This window comes from Narcine bancroftii, chromosome 7 (assembly GCF_036971445.1).
Source record: "Narcine bancroftii isolate sNarBan1 chromosome 7, sNarBan1.hap1, whole genome shotgun sequence".
Lineage (NCBI taxonomy): Eukaryota > Metazoa > Chordata > Chondrichthyes > Torpediniformes > Narcinidae > Narcine > Narcine bancroftii.
Window position 1 is genome coordinate 46,301,630 of NC_091475.1, and position 10,101 is coordinate 46,311,730.

The 10,101-nt window shown below is 42.6% G+C and overlaps 1 long non-coding RNA gene across 1 annotated transcript in view; it reads left to right on the forward strand.

Annotated features, from left to right (window-relative positions):
- The first annotated feature begins 9,666 nt into the window (after positions 1-9,666).
- The window catches only part of LOC138738859 (uncharacterized), an 11,219-nt gene continuing 10,784 nt past the window's right edge, over positions 9,667-10,101 (forward strand). The window contains exon 1 of the long non-coding RNA XR_011341821.1: positions 9,667-9,750. This is a non-coding gene — a long non-coding RNA (uncharacterized lncRNA). The remainder of the gene's footprint in view (positions 9,751-10,101) is intronic.

The following is a 10,101-nucleotide window of genomic DNA, read 5'->3' on the forward strand; positions in this document are numbered from 1 at the left end:
TATTAGGTCTGAGCTGTTCAAATAAAACAGTTTTCTTTCAGATGAGGTGGTCGAGGACATGAGGCACCAAAGAAATGGTGTCTGTCCTGAAATTATCTTGAGAGAGCAAGTTTATTGGGAAGGAGAAACAAGCAGTCGTAATGGAGCCCATGGAAGAACTTCTCCACTTCCTGATCCATGAGGATTCCATAGAAATGCTAATGAAGCCCTATGTTTGGCCTTGTATGCCCCCCTCCTTGACTCCTCTGGTGATAAATACTGTGCAAGCCCCAGACATAATTATTAAAATTACCTCCTGGTGCTGATTTATATAATCAGGTCAAGTCATTCCGTTAAAGGTGTGAGATGACCTCCATGCTATTCAGCTTTTGTGAGATGGGACGTGTCAGTTCAGGGAGAAGCAATGACTCACCTGCCCAACAAAAACTGCCTTCATCTTACCCCCTTCCTTAATCTGTTACCACTGGCTGGGAAGGTTGGATTTTACTTAAGATGGGAGAAAGAAATTAAGTAAATAATAAGACAGCCAATAGTGAGGGGGGTGAGGTGGGGGGGGGGGGGGCGCATGGGGGACTCATGCTCTGTGCATTATGCTCTTGGACCAATGAATCAAGATCCTGAAGAAAACCGTTCTAAAAAGAGAACAGATCCTGCCATTCCTCTTTAATTACCCTGTCAATTGGTTTCCCATGCCAATGGCCCTCATTGTGATAAATAGGAGGCAGACTCTTACACATGCATGTACAAATACCAAAATTATTCATCAGAAGACGGGATGATTGCACATCTATTCTCTTTCGGGAAAATAAGTCAGTACCCAGAGTGAAATTGGACAGCAACTTCGGGCAACTGTCTTTGTCTCATTGAGTAAAGGCCAATCAGTCTCTCCCTGTTCCCAGACATGAATCAGAAAGAGAAGCTGTGCTATGTCATGGCTGCAACTTTTCACTGTGCAGCGAATGTGCCAATACTGTAGTTCAGATTACGCATTGTGCTCAGTTCTACCTATAGGAAAGGTATCATTAAGCTGGAAAGGGTGCAGAAAAGATTCACCAGAATGTTACTGCGACTGGTAGATTTGAATTATAAGGCTGGAACTTTTCTGGCAGCAGGGTAGAAGGCTGACAGGGGGCTCTTATAGTATATAAAATCATGAGGGACATGGATAAGGTCATAGACATTTTCCCAGGGTAGGAGAGTTGGAAACTAGAGAGGGCATAGATTTAAGGTGAGAGGGGCAAGATTTAAAAAGGACCTGAGGGTATCTTATTCAAACAGAGGGTGGTGGGTGTAAGGAATGACCTATCTGAGGAAGTGGGGTAGGCAGACACATTTGAAACATTTTTTTTAAATTTGGACATGTAGCACGGTAACAGGTCCCTCTGGCCCACAAGCCTGTGCCATCCAAATACCTCAATCAACCTTCAACCCCCATACATTTTGAAACGTGGGAGGAAATTGGAGCTCCTGAGGAAACCCACATATACACAGGGAGAATGCATTCAAACATTATGTGGAGAGAAAAGGTTTAGAGGATTGAATGTAGACAAATGGGACTTGCTTGGTCACCATGGACAAGATGGGCTTGATTATTCAGTTTCTCAAGTTTATAATAATCTGATTGAACATATAAAACCCAACAAATAATAAGACATCTCTCCTGACCATCATAGAGAAAGCAAACATATAGCTAACTGGATGGCCGAATCCAGAGTGGAATCCTGGAGCCATGTTTCCATAATTACCACAAAGCTGCAGCCCTTCATCTCCCCCGGTTCAGATGCAGCTGCAGGTAATCCAGTTTATTTTCCAGAGATTGTACGTTGGCAAGTAAAATTGTCAAGAGCACTGTCCTAGATGGATTCTCTTTGAGTCAAACACGAATGCTGGCACTCTTGATGCATTTCTGCTTCCTTGCCTACCTTTTCCGAAGACCTCTTCCCCAAGTTTCAGTAGTAGGCTTCAGCTTGGTGTTGGGGCTCACTGCCTTCATTAAGTCCTATTCGCACAGTGCCTTCATGATCTGGTCCCCTAGCTTGGGAGACCTACAAGTTTTAGTGTTCCTTACATTTAGCAGTGTTTTCTCATCATAGATGAGACAACGGCGGGAAAGTGCATCTTTGATTGGAGCCAGAGTGGCTGCTGCTTCCATACGCCCTGCCATCTTGTGGGGAAATTTCAAGTTATTTGACAAACACTGGCTAATTAGTCTTCTTTCTTCTTTGGCTTGGCTTCGCGGACGAAGATTTATGGAGGGGGTAAAAAGTCCACGTCAGCTGCAGGCTCGTTTGTGGCTGACCAGTCCGATGCGGGACAGGCAGACACGATTGCAGCGGTTGCAAGGGAAAATTGGTTGGTTGGGGTTGGGTGTTGGGTTTTTCCTCCTTTGCCTTTTGTCAGTGAGGTGGGCTCTGCGGTCTTCTTCAAAGGAGGCTGCTGCCCGCCAAACTGTGAGGCGCCAAGATGCACGGTTTGAGGCGTTATCAGCCCACTGGCGGTGGTCAATGTGGCAGGCACCAAGAGATTTCTTTAGGCAGTCCTTGTACCTTTTCTTTGGTGCACCTCTGTCACGGTGGCCAGTGGAGAGCTCGCCATATAATACGATCTTGGGAAGGCGATGATCCTCCATTCTGGAGACGTGACCCATCCAGCGCAGCTGGATCTTCAGCAGCGTGGACTCGATGCTGTCGACCTCTGCCATCTCGAGTACCTCGACGTTAGGGGTGTGAGCGCTCCAATGGATGTTGAGGATGGAGCGGAGACAACGCTGGTGGAAGCGTTCTAGGAGCCGTAGGTGGTGCCGGTAGAGGACCCATGATTCGGAGCCGAACAGGAGTGTGGGTATGACAACGGCTCTGTATACGCTTATCTTTGTGAGGTTTTTCAGTTGGTTGTTTTTCCAGACTCTTTTGTGTAGTCTTCCAAAGGCGCTATTTGCCTTGGCGAGTCTGTTGTCTATCTCATTGTCGATCCTTGCATCTGATGAAATGGTGCAGCCGAGATAGGTAAACTGGTTGACCGTTTTGAGTTTTGTGTGCCCGATGGAGATGTGGGGGGGCTGGTAGTCATGGTGGGGAGCTGGCTGATGGAGGACCTCAGTTTTCTTCAGGCTGACTTCCAGGCCAAACATTTTGGCAGTTTCCGCAAAGCAGGACGTCAAGCGCTGAAGAGCTGGCTCTGAATGGGCAACTAAAGCGGCATCATCTGCAAAGAGTAGTTCACGGACAAGTTTCTCTTGTGTCTTGGTGTGAGCTTGCAGGCGCCTCAGATTGAAGAGACTGCCATCCGTGCGGTACCGGATGTAAACAGCGTCTTCATTGTTGGGGTCTTTCATGGCTTGGTTCAGCATCATGCTGAAGAAGATTGAAAAGAGGGTTGGTGCGAGAACACAGCCTTGCTTCACGCCATTGTTAATGGAGAAGGGTTCAGAGAGCTCATTGCTGTATCTGACCCGACCTTGTTGGTTTTCGTGCAGTTGGATAATCATGTTGAGGAACTTTGGGGGACATCCGATGCGCTCTAGTATTTGCCAAAGCCCTTTCCTGCTCACGGTGTCGAAGGCTTTGGTGAGGTCAACAAAGGTGATGTAGAGTCCTTTGTTTTGTTCTCTGCACTTTTCCTGGAGCTGTCTGAGGGCAAAGACCATGTCAGTGGTTCCTCTGTTTGCGCGAAAGCCGCACTGTGATTCTGGGAGAATATTCTCAGCGACACTAGGTATTATTCTATTTAGTAGAATCCTAGCGAAGATTTTGCCTGCAATGGAGAGCAACGTGATTCCCCTGTAGTTTGAGCAGTCTGATTTCTCGCCTTTGTTTTTGTACAGGGTGATGATGGTGGCATCACGAAGATCCTGAGGCAGTTTACCTTGGTCCCAACAAAGCTTGAAAAACTCATGCAGTTTGGCATGCAGAGTTTTGCCGCCAGCCTTCCAGACTTCTGGGGGGATTCCATCCATACCTGCTGCTTTGCCACTTTTCAGTTGTTCGATTGCCTTATATGTCTCATCCAGGGTGGGAACCTCATCCAGCTCTAGCCTTAGGGGTTGTTGAGGGAGCTGGAGCAGGGCGGAATCTTGGACTGAGCGGTTGGTACTGAAAAGAGATTGGAAGTGTTCTGACCATCGGTTGAGGATGGAGATCTTGTCGCTGAGGAGGACTTTGCCGTCTGAGCTGCGCAGCGGGCTTTGGACTTGGGGTGAGGGGCCGTACACAGCCTTTAGAGCCTCGTAGAAACCCCTGAAGTCGCCAATGTCCGCGCTGAGCTGTGTTCGTTTGGCGAGGCTAGTCCACCACTCATTTTGGATCTCCCGGAGTTTGCGCTGAAGATGGCTGCATGCGCGACGGAAGGCTTGTTTCTTCTCTGGACAGGACGGCTTTGTAAGGTGAGCCTGGTGGGCAGCTCGCTTCTTTGCCAGCAGCTCCTGGATTTCCTGGCTGTTTTCGTCAAACCAGTCCTTGTTTTTCCTGGAGGAGAAGCCCAGTACCTCTTCAGTATTAGTATTCTTTTTCAAAATATCGTGACATGATCAGACTTTGATTCAATAACAAAATGCTGATGCAGATGGGCAGAAACAAGGTAGGCAATCTTTAATTGGGGGCGTGGCAAGATGGCGTAAGGATCAGACGTGCCTTCCAGTCCTCTCCTGACTCTATCTTATTGTTTTATCTAGAAATGCCTGTTAAAATTCTTTAAAAGTTTAGATAATTTCAGTGCTGTTAATTTAACTTATGATGGTACAATTGGTGGAAAAGAGCAAAAAAAAACGACAACAGATAATCAAAAAACTACATTTTCCAAAAGTTCAAGTTTTGGAGCCTACCTACAGGAAAGACATCGGGACTCAGCGTGAAATGGATCCCAGGAGAGAGGTACACTGTTCGGATGTAGAGCTCTATGTTACATCGGTAGAGCCCCCTAAAGAGGGCGCCAAACAGCCTTTAGAACAAAGAGTTACTCAAAGGCATTTGTCATCTGTAGAGGTGGCGCTGCAAACTGCATCTCTTGAGATACAAGAACCTATACAACTTGATGTACTGGGAGAATTTAACACATTATGGACTGGGGAAAACCCCGGCCAGCGTCCTCCAGTCATTGCTGGAGAGGCTGTGGCTGGGATTTCCACACACAGTCATACTACAAGGAAGGCAACCAGAATGAAGGAAGGAATAGAAGATCCTTTGGAGAAGAAGCAGGAATCTGTTGGGCCAAAATCTCTTCCAATTGAAAAGTTTTTTGTGAATCTTGAATCTAAATTATCTTATACAATGCAGGGATTATTCAAGATTATGACTGAACTTGGTACTAGGTTTAATACTTTGGTGAAAATACATTCTCAACAGATGGCTGAGTTTGGAGTTTTTAAGCTTGAAGTGAGAGATAAATTTAATTCGTGTGAAGAAGATATAGACGAAATACGGGATCAAGTTTTTGATGTGACCAAAATGGTCGAAGACTTACAAACTTAAAATAAAAATTTGGTGAAAAAGATTGATTATTTGGAAAACCAATCCAGACGGAACAATATAAAGATTATTGGTTTGCCGGAAGGTATGGAGGGACCAGACCCAAGAAAATTTTTTACTGAATGGATTCCGCAGGTGCTGGGTCAAGAACATTTCCCGGAAGGTATAATACTGGAATGTTCTCACAGAGCCTTGCGTAGAAGACCTATTTCAGGTCAAAGTCCAAGACCTGTTTTGGTTCGTTGCTTGAATTATTACGACAGAGAAATAATGTTACGAGTGGATATTAGAAATGCACAACAGAGAAAATCACCCTTGATGATTCAAAATAATCGAGTTTTCTTCTATGCGGATTTGAGTCAAGAAATTATGTTACAACGACGGGAATTTGATCCTGCTAAAGAGTTGTTGTGGAAGAAAGGTTACAAGGCAACCTTTAGATATCCAGCTGTTTTGAAGGTTTTTCAAGATGGTTGCCAATCAAAGTTCTTTGATTCTCCAAAGGAAGCTATAGCATTTGCTCAAAAGCTGCCAATTACTCAGTTTCAACAGACATAGTCCGCCGCGATCTCTAAGGAGACAAGAGATGGAAGAAAAGAGCCGTGCTCCAAGAAGGAATGGTTGTAATGGTGACTCGGCAGTTGGAGCTGATTAAGAGTTGTCCTTTTTTTTAAAAAAAAAAGGGATATTAAATAATGAGGATGTTAGTTTAAGATGAAGTGAGAGTTAGGGGAGAGAACTGGATAGGCACTATTTCCTGAAAGTCATCTGCTACGTGTGAGTTATCTCACAGCCATTTTTTTTTTTGGGAGTTACAGCATTGCGTGGTTTAGACGGGGAGGGGGTATTTTTAACCTCCTACCCGTTTTTTTTTCTTTTTTTTTGTATTATTAGATTAAAGAGTGAAGGGTTTTTTTTTTGTTTAAATATAAAAAAAAGCATAAGAAAGTATTTGATTGTTTAAAAAACTAAAAATTGATGTTTTTTTTGTAAAGTTTATTCAGTAGATAAGGAATATCTGAAATTTAAATGTGAATGGGATGGATAAGTTTTTAAAAAATATTTTTTCTTTAACTTTAAGGTGAAAGGAGTGGTAATTCTGGTGTATATTATTTTGCTATTTTAGTTATAGAACGAAGGGAATAATGGTGAAAGTTATAAATTGAATTGTACAATTCTTAATGAGGCTTGAATTTTGTTTGTGGTTTATGCTCCATTTGTTGAAGATATAGATTTTGTTGTAGATGTGTTTTTATTATTTGGATATCTGAATTTTAACGTAATGATGGGGATATTTAAATGTGGTATTGGAGCTTTTATTGGATAACTATTCAAGAGTAAAAGGGAAAAATGGTGGAAGAGTACTAAAATTGAATTGTACAATGCTTAATGAGGTTTGAATTTTGTTTTAAGATGGTGGTTTATGTGACTAATATGATGATAGATGTGAAGTTAGTTGATATTTGGTGAAGGTTTATCTCTATAGAGAAAGTTTTTTTTTCATCTTTTTTTTCATGCTACAATTTTTTTTTAAGAATTGATTATTGTTTAAGAATTTTTGATAGATAATGTTACTAACTTTACTAATTTTTTATATTAAGTTTGAGTTAAATATATGTTTCATCTTAACTCCGTTTGTTAAATATATGCATTTAAGTTTGATTTAAATGTTTTTTAAGTCTGATATCTTAGTATTAATTACTTTTTTTTGTTAGTATTGTTATGTTTTTGGTTTTTTTTTAAGTGGGTCTTTTTTCTCACATATATTATTAACTTTATTAATTCTTCACTCTTTATTTTGGGGGGGAAAGGGGGTGTTGGACTAATTTGAGTTGGGTTATTAATGTGTAATAATTATTGGGGAGGGTATAGTTTATTTAGATTACTGATATTGTATTGTAATTTTATTATTTTATTCTTATTTTTTTTAATGTAATCCTATATGTTATTCATGTTATAAAATCTTAAATAAAGTTAAAAAAAAGGGCAATCTTTAATTAATGCCATTTATTTGTTAATCATCTGGCTGACTACCCTTCATCTTCAGCAAAGGCTGGTGCTGCCCTCTCATGGCCAGTGGATGTTACTAGAAAGCCAGCATTTATTGATCATCCCTGGTGGTTCTGGTCATATACTGATGAAAAATTTCCATTGGAAAAGATAAATAGTCACAATATTGTCCCAGAGAGGGCATAGATTTAAGGTGAGAGGGGCAAGATTTAAAAAAAAAGCCGATGGCACCTTCTTCAAACAGGTAAAACACACACAAAATGTTTGAGAAGCTCAACCGGCCAAACGGTGCCCTTTATGTCGAAAGGTAAAGATACAGAACCACTATTTCGGGCTTGAGCCTTCATTGAATGACCTACCTGAGGAAATGAAGGAGGCAGACACATTTGTAACATTTTTTTTTTAAAATTAGACATAAAGCACAGTAACAGGCCCCTCTGGCCCACAAGCCCACGCCATCCAAATGCCTCAATCAACCTGCAGCTCCTAAACATTTTTAAAGGAGGGATATTTAAAATGGAAAAGGAGTTGCAAAAATTAATGTGGGTTCTTCACCAAAATTATTTCATTTCTGTCCTCCTGGAAGAAGAAACCGAGAGTCTCATGGATAAAGAGGAGGGTATTGTATTGAGGGGAATGAGGACCTGAGAGGAATAGATTAATAAAGCACTAGGAATGAAGAAGTTACTGAGGGTGGAAGGCCACGTGACCAGGAAATCAAGGATAAGGAATTGGTACAGGAAGATGATGCTGAGATAAAAGATCAGGTGTGATCTTATTGAATGACAAAGTGGGCTCAAGGGGCCATATGTTAATTTTTCTGTTCTTACGTAGACCAGATCAGGCCCAATAGGACACCTAGTTGATATAAAGGTTCCTTTTATTATCATGAAATAATATATTAAAGATGTAATATTTATAATATACATAAGACAAACAAAGAGTTGCCATGAATATTGGCAGGTGCTCCTAACAATAGGAGAAAGAGAAGCAAAAGAGAGTCCCTTCAGTAATACTGAGTATCCGTGGATTCACTTCCAGCCCTCCCACAGCTTCTGAAGCACATAGACTCCATTTCAAACCATGGGTAACCCCAGTTCAAGATCCAATTGGATCAAACATTCGCTCCAATAGGATCAGGAGGTCTTCAGCACCTGAGTCCTTTTGGGTGCCCTTCTTGCCCTCAGCACCCTCTCGAATCGCCGTACCAATACCTGGTTCCCCAGAGCCAGTTTCCAACAGCCCCGCAGCCCGTGTGGATTCTTCGACCGCAAGTCACCAACATCCCACAGCCTGTGTGTGTCCTACAGCCCCTGAGCCCCTTGCTGGTCAGCTGCTATGCTCACCTACCTGTAGGGGCGTCTCCTATGCTTCTCCTTTTCAACAAGGGGGTGTTTTCCCTATTCCTGCATCAGCCCACTGCTCCCCTGGAGTCTGCAACCCCTTGAGCTACGCTGCACAGAACAGATGCTGCCATCTTGGGCACAGACTCCGAGGTTGCAGGATTTAAAAAAAAATAAACACCATCGGCTCCTTTAACAGGCAGTTTAAACCCTATACGGACCTGTTGGCATTAGGACCCTGTGGAACAGCACTGTATCTCTGCTGCCCCCTCTCCCTGATCTGCAGCATCAATGCTACTGTTGCAGCAGCTCTGGCAGAACCGCCATTTTGTCTTTGCTTCACAGCTCAAGCAATCCAATTTCAACCCTAACGTCTGGCATTGTCTGTGTGGAGCTTACATCTTCTCCTGATATCTACACAGGGTTCCTCAGAGTTGTTTGATAGGTTAATTGGCCACTGTAATAGTCCTTCCCCTTCCCCCCACTGCATAAAATGGAAAGTGTGTTACCAAAACTAATGTGGGTTCTTTACCAACAGAGAAAACATCCAGCGGGTACTGGGTGGTGGTGAGAAGTGGGAATTAGATTAACGCAACAGTCACACTTGGTTGGCAGTGAGTCGAAGGGTCTGAGAATAAGGGTGGGGCTGTTCCTGTTCCTTATGTTGTCACGTTCTTCTAACTGGATTCCTTAACATTCATGGACTTGGCGGGATCCTCCTTTGTCTTAATGATTCTACAAATGAGGACAGGGTGTCGGGGGGGGGGGGGGGGGGATGGTGTGGGATGGTTACCTTCGTTTTAACTCTGCTGCCTCTCTGTTCCCATGAGTTGCAGGAAGTGAAAATGCTCCTTGGAAAAACTGATAGGTGCCTGCAAGTCATGAGTTGAGAAGAGTTTGAATTCCACAATGGTATCTGGTGAATTGAAATTCAGGTAATTTAATAAACTTTGAATTAAAACAGCCAACCTCACTGACAATGACCTTAAAACTACTAGATTAAAAAAAACAGCTGGTTTAGTCCTTCCCTCAGGGAAGGATATCTGCTGCCCTATTTGATCTAACCTAAAGAAACAGAAGAGGGGTAAGCAAAATAATCCCTTGCCATGGCTTCTCTTTGCAATAATAGTTAAACTTGGATCAAAACTGTATCAACCTGTTCTGTATAACTTACTTTTCACCTGGTAGCTCCAATAAACAACAGATAGCAACTCCAAACGAGTGAAGTATGAGAAGGCATGTTGTAATGACGGATGGCTGTTGTAATACACTCTCCTTTACATTGT